The following is a 7,217-nucleotide window of genomic DNA, read 5'->3' on the forward strand; positions in this document are numbered from 1 at the left end:
TCTATTTATAGTGTTTTATGGAACCTCCATACTCTTTTCCATAGTGACTGTACCAACTTACATTCCCACCAACAGTGCCGGAGCGTTCACTTTTCTCCACAGCCTCTTCAGCATTTATTATTCCTAGATTTTTTGATGATGGCCAATCTGGCTGGTGTGAGGTGATACCTCATTGTGGTTTTGATTTGCATTTCTCTACTGATTAGTGATGTTCAGCATCGTTTCATGTGTTTGTTGGCCTGTATGTCTTCTTTGGAGAAATGTCTGTTTAGGTCTTCCACCCATTTTTGGATGGATTTTGTTTTTGTTTTTGTTTTTTATATTGAGCTGCATGAGCTGCTTGTATATTTTGGAGATTAGTCCTTTGTCAGTTGATTCATTGGCAAAGATTTTCTCCCACTCTGAGGTTGTCTTTTTGTCATATTTATGGTTTTCTTTCCTGTTTAAAACTTTTGTTTCATTAGGTCCCATTTGTTTATTTTTGTTTTTATTTCCTTTACTCTAGGAGGTGTGTTAAGAAAGATCTCGCTGTCATTTACATCACAGAGTGTTCTGCCTGTGTTTTCCTCTAAGAGTTGTATAGTGTGAGGCCTTACAGTTAGGTTTGTGATCCATTTTGAGTTTATTTTTGTGTATGGTGCTAGGGAATGTTCTAAATTCATTCTTTTAAAAGTAGTTGGGCAGTTTTCCTAGCACCATTTATTGAAGAGCCTGTCTTTTCTCCATAGTATATTCTTGCCTCCTATGTCAAGGATAAGGTGCCCATGTGTACATGGGTTTATCTCTGGGCTTTCTATCCTGTTCCATTGATCTATATTTCAGTTTTTGTGCCAGTGCCATACTGTCTTGATGACTGTAGCTTTTTAGTATAGTCTGAAGTCAGGGAACTTGATTCCTCTAGCTCTGTTTTTCCTTCTCAAGATTGCTTTGGCTGTTCAGGGTCTTTTGTATTTCAGTATAAATTGCCTAATTTTTTGTTCTAGTTCTGTGAAAAATGCCATTGGTAACTTGATAGGGATTGTATTGAATCTATAGATTGTTTTGGGTAGAATAGTCATTTTCACAGTGTTGTTTCTTCCAATCCAAGAACATGGTGTATCTCAACACCTGTTTGTGTCATCTTTGATTTGTTTCATCAGTGTCTTATAGTTTTCTTCATACAGGTCTTTTGCCTCCTTAGGTAGGTTTATTCCTATGTATTTTATTCTTTTTGTTGCAATGGTAAATGGGAGTGTTTCCTTAATTTCTCTTTCTGATATTTAATTGTTGGTGTATAGGAATACAAGAGATTTCTGTGCATTAATTTTGTATCCTGCAACTTTACCAAATTCTGTGATTAACTCTAATAGTTTTCTGGTAGCATCTTAAGGTTCTCTATGTATAGTGTCATGCCATCTGCAAACAGTGACATTTTTACTTCTTTTCCAATTTGGATTCCTTTTATTTCTTTTACTTCTCTGATTGTTGTGGGTAAAACTTCCAAAGCTATCTTGAATAATAGTGGTGAGAGGGACACCCTTGTCTTATTTCTGACCATAGAGGAAATGGTTTCACTTTTTCACCATTTAGAATGATGTTGGCATTGGATTTGTCATATATGGCCTTTATTATGTTGAGGTAGGTTCCCTCTATCCCCACTTTCTGGAGAGTTTTTATCATAAATGGTTGTTGAATTTTGTTGAGCGCTTTTTCTGCATCTATTGAGATAATCATATGGTTTTTATCCTTTAATTTGTTAATATGGTATATCACATTGCTTGATTTGCATATATTGAAGAATCCTTGCATTCCTGGGATAAACCGCACTTGATCATGGTATATGATCCTTTCAATGTGCTGTTGGATTCTGTTTGCTAGTATTTTGTTGAGCATTTTGTTTTATCTAAGTGTAATTTTCATTATTTCCTTCCTTTTGCTAGCTTTGAGTTAGTTTGCCCTTCGTTTGTTAGTTCCTCAAGGTGTAAAGTTAGGTTACTGATTTGAGATCTTTCTTGCTTTTAAATGTAGGCATTTACGGCTATAAGATTTATTCTCAGCATTGATTTTGATGCATCCCCTAAGTTTTGATGCGTTGCTGTTTTGTTTTTACTTTTTACAAAGTGTTTTATAATTCCTCTTGTGTTTACTTCTTTGACTAATTGGTATTTGAGTGCTTAATTTCCACATGTTTGCAAATTTTCCAGCTTTCTTCTGTTAATACTTTCTAGTTTTATTGAATGTGGTCAGAGAAAATGACTTCACTATGACTTCACTATTTTTAATTTTGTTTAGATTTGTTTTGTGTTTTAACATGGCCTATCCTGGAAAATGTTCCATGTGAATTTTTGAAAAATATGTATTCTGCTGTTTGGGGGGTAAGAGGGAGTGCATTTATATGTCTGTTAGGTCTAGTTGATATATAGTGTTGGTAAAGTCCTCTGTTTACCTAGTGATCTTCTGTGTAGTTTTTATATCTGTTATTGAAAGTGGGTATTTAGTTCTCCAACTATTATTGCTAAACTTTCTATTTCTCCACTCAATTCTGTCAGTTTGACTTCATGTATATTGAGGCTTTGTTGTTAAGTGTATATCGTTTAAAATTGTTACATCACTTGTATGGTTCAAATCTTTTTTCAATAAATAATGTCCTTTTTTGTCTCTTGTAACAATTTTTATCTCACTATTTTTTATTTTGTCTGATACCAGCAAAGACATCACAGCTCTCTTTCAGTTACTATTTCCATTGAATGTCTTTTTCCAGCCTTTAACTTCAATCTATTTGTGCCTTTGTAGCTAAAGTGAGACTCTTATAGACAATGTATACTTGAATCTTGTTTCTTTATCTATCTACGAACCTCTGACTTCCAAAGGATGTTGTCAGTCCATTCTCTTAAAATAATTACTGATAAGGACTACTTTTGTCATTTTGCTATTTGTTTTCTATTTATATTGTATATATTTTGTTCATTAATTGCTCCATTTGTGCCTTCTTTTATGTTCAGTTGATATTTCTAGTATACTGTATTGACTCCCTTTTCATTTAACTTTCTGTATATGTTATAGGTATACAGTGGTTACTCTGGAGATTATATTTAATATTTTAAATTTATAACAATCTAGTTTGTATTAATTCCAATTTAGCCTCAGTAGTATACAAAACTCTGCTCCTATGAGGCTTTTTCCTCTTTATGTTGTTACTGCTACAAATTGCATCTTTATGCATTCATTATATTCCTATTAACAAAGATTTATAATATTGTTTGATGGGTTTGCATTTTAAATCTTACAGGAAAAAGAAAGTGGTGTTATGGACCAAAAATATAATAACACTGGGTTTTATATTTACCTGTGAATTTACCTCTATTAGAGTTCTTATTTCCTCATATGGCTTTGAGATAAAGTCTGGTCTCCTTTCACTTAAGCCTGATGGATTCCCTTTATGATTTCTTGGAGTGCACATGTGCTAGAAACAAACTCTGTAAGCTTTTGTTTATCTGGATGTCATAATTTCTCCTTAATTTTTAAAGGCTAGTTTTTCCATATCTAAAATTCTTGGTTGCCAGAGTTGTTGTGGTTTTTTAAATTTCAACAGTTTAAAAACGTTATCCTACTTCTTTCTAGCTTCCATTCTTTTTTTTATGAGAAATTAGCTGTTAATCTTAACCTTGTATATAATGAGTCTCTTCCTTCTTGCTGATGTCAAGATTCTCTCCTTTGCCTTTTTCTTTCAATAGTGTGATTATAATGTGTCTCAGTGTGGATCTCTTTGTGTTTATCCTTTGGAATTTTTGAGCTTCTTAGATGTATAGATTTATGTATAGATTCAAGTGTGAAGTTTTTAGCCATTATTTTTTCAAATAATCCTTCTAATCCTTCCTTCCTCTCTGTTTTCTCCTTCTGCAAATCCCATTAGGTGCATGTTATTATGCTCAATGGTATCCCACAAATATCTTTAGGCTCTGTTTTCTTTTTTCATTCTTTTTCTTTTCTGCTCTTCGGAGTAGATAATCTCATTTGATCTCTCTTCAAGTTCACTGATTCTTTCTTCTGCCTGATCAAATGTCTTTTGGCACCCTGTAGTGAATTTCTTTATTTTAGTTATTGTACACTTCAACTCCAGAATCTGTATTTGGCTCCTTTTTATAATTTGTATCTCTTTATTAATATTGTCTTTTCGCTGATACATGCTTTTCACAATTCCTTATAGTTCTCTGAACATATTTATAATAGCTTATTAAATTATTTGTCTTTTAAGTCCAATGTCTGAGCTTCCTCAGGCATAGTTTCTATTATTGGGTTGGCCAAAAGGTTCATTTGTTTTTTTCCTATGAGATGGCTCTATTAGCACTTAGTTATCTTTAACCTCATTCAAAACAATTTTGTTAGATTGAATGTGACATCTGTCATATCAGCATGCATTTAAAATAAACTTATCAAAATTGGTGAATTTTTGTGTAGCAGTTTTAATATTGAAGATGGAAGAAAAAAGAAATATTTTTGCTTTATAATTATGCTTTATTATTTTAAGAAAGGTGAAAACACAACTGAAATGCAAGAAAATGATTTGTGCAGTGTATGGAGAAGGTGCTGTGACTGATCAAACATGTCAAAAGTGATTTGTGAATTTTTGTGTTGGAGATTTCTTGCTAGACGATGCTTCATGGTTGGATAGACCAGTTGAAGTTGATAGCGATCAAATCGAGACATTAATTAAGAACAGTCAACGTTATACCATGCAGGAGACAGCCAACATACTCAAAATATCCAAATCAAGCACTGAAAATCATTTGCACCAGCTTGATTATGTAAATCGCTTTGATATTTGGGTTCCACATAAATTAAGTGAAAAAAACATTCTTGACCATATTTCTACATGTGATTCTCTACTTAAATGTAATGAAAACATTCCATTTTTAAAACAAATTGTGATGGTCAATGAAAAGTGGATACCGTACAATAATATGGAATAGAAGAGATCATGGGGCAAGGGAAATGAACCACCACCAACCACACCAAAGGCCGGTCTTCATCCAAAGAAGGTGATGTTGTGTATATGATGGGATTGGAAGGGAGCTCTCTATTATGAGCTCCTTGCAGAAAACCAAACAATTCCAACAAGTACTGCTCCCAATTAGACCAACTGAAAGCAGCACTCAATGAAAAGCATCCAGAATTAGTCAACAGAAAATGCATAATCTTCCATCAGGATTATGCAAGACCACATGTTTCTTTGATGACCTGGCAAAAACTGTTACAGCTTGGCTCGGAAGTTCTGATGCATGCACTGTATTCACCAGACATTGCACCTTCAGATATCCATTTATTTCGGTCTTTACAAAATTCTTTTAATGGAAAAAATTTCAATTCCCTGGAAGACTGTAAAATGCACCTGGAAGTGTTCTTTGCTCAAAAACATAAAATGTTTTGGGAAGATGGACTTATGAAATTGCTTGAAAAATGGCAGAAAGTAGTGGGAAAAAAGGGTGAGCACGTTGTTCAATAAAGTTTTTGGTGAAAATGAAAAATGTGTCTTTTGTTTTTACTTAAAAACTGAAGGCACTTTTTAGCCAACTCAATAATTTTTCTGTGCGTGTGAATGGGTGAAACTTTCTTGTTTCTTTGAGCACCATTATTTTTTGTTGAAAATGTACTTATTAATATGATAATGTGTTAACTTTATAAATCAGATTCTTTCCTCAATCTGGGGTTTGTTGTTGCTGCTTTTTGTACATTATTGTTTGGTGCCTGTTCTGAACTGTTTTTGTCAACAGAGTGGGTTAGATTTCTCCAAAGAAATACAACCAATAGGATGTACACATATTTTATTGTAAATTTTAAAGCTTCATATTTTTCTGCTGCCTCAACATCTCCACAAATATGCTGCCTAGGTGACCCGGTACACCAATGTGTACACCTTGCCACAAATTCCCTTTCTTGCCCTCCCCTGATTGTGATCTAGTGTTATTCACATGTACCAATCAAATACTTTTGTGACTGTTGCTTGTTTCCTCAACCATGACCTTTAAAAAAAGCATTTTTCCATGTGTTCTCATTCTTTTTCTCAGCTCCTCAACTGCTTGGTTGAGTGCACTTCATCAGTGCTCCCCCTGTAAGACTCCCTCATGGCATGCAGTGATTCTGTCTTTCTAATACTTATATGATAAACTTTGTCTTCCTGCACTTACCTTGCATCCCACTTGTGGCTATACCTGACTGACCATCTCGTGAAAGAATACCATGAGATATGTACTGCCCTCTCTGCACTAGCAATCTGCACCAGGAATGCAGGCCTCCCTCCCATGACCACCACCAAGTTAGGGAGTAGGGAATGGTAGCAGGTTAGTTAAAATGCCACAATGTTCTCTTACTGAGATTTAGTAGCTTCTTTTTCCATTTAGCATTTTCTTTACTGTTTAAATTTTTAGTTAGAATCTACAGTTCTGAAAAAAGTTGATTCTGAAAGTTTCTGCTAGTTTCATTGTTGCTTCAGTGAATGAATAGAATTTTCACTACTCTGCCACTTCCAGTGACATCACCTCTAGGGATGGTTTTGTTCTCTTTCCTAAGGTGTGATTTTTGTGGTATTTACTGCACCTCTTGAATATTTAATTGAAAAATGTCTCTTTACCCTGGATCATGGAACTAGAAATATCCCAAATAATACAAGCTTATAGAAGTTTTTCCACTTAGAACTCCATGATAATTATTTTTCATTTTACTCAACCATATTTTTTTCCCGGTCTACTGGATACTTAACCCTAAAGAGTGGTAATTTTTTATTCAGACACTCAATTCAAACTATTCAGGTTTGAGAACACTTTCTCTGCATATCTACATCCTTTCTCTTACTTGGTCTTGCTTATTCTAGCTATTTCAGTTTCTTTGAAACTCCAATTTCTTCTCTCCTTTGCTCAATGAGACATTTGTCCTTCGCTTGGGTTCCCCCTCTCTCAGCCAGGGTCAAATAAATGCCTTGAGGCTGAAAATCAGGACAATAGTAGGACTCATTTCATTTGTTTTGATTTTCTCATGGATCACAATCATGCACTATTGTCCAAAGCCTGAAAAAAACTTGCTTCTTATATTTTTTGTCACTTTTCTAGTTATTCATACAAGGATGGGTCAAAAATTATCTGCACTCCGGTTACATTGAAACTTCTGATGGCCACACTGTCTTAGCGCTTTCCATTCAAGGCTACTGTCTCCCCAGTCACTGCTGTGCAGGTGTGAATGTGTTA

Source organism: Hippopotamus amphibius, chromosome X, assembly GCF_030028045.1.
Source record: "Hippopotamus amphibius kiboko isolate mHipAmp2 chromosome X, mHipAmp2.hap2, whole genome shotgun sequence".
In the NCBI taxonomy this organism is placed as follows: domain Eukaryota; kingdom Metazoa; phylum Chordata; class Mammalia; order Artiodactyla; family Hippopotamidae; genus Hippopotamus; species Hippopotamus amphibius.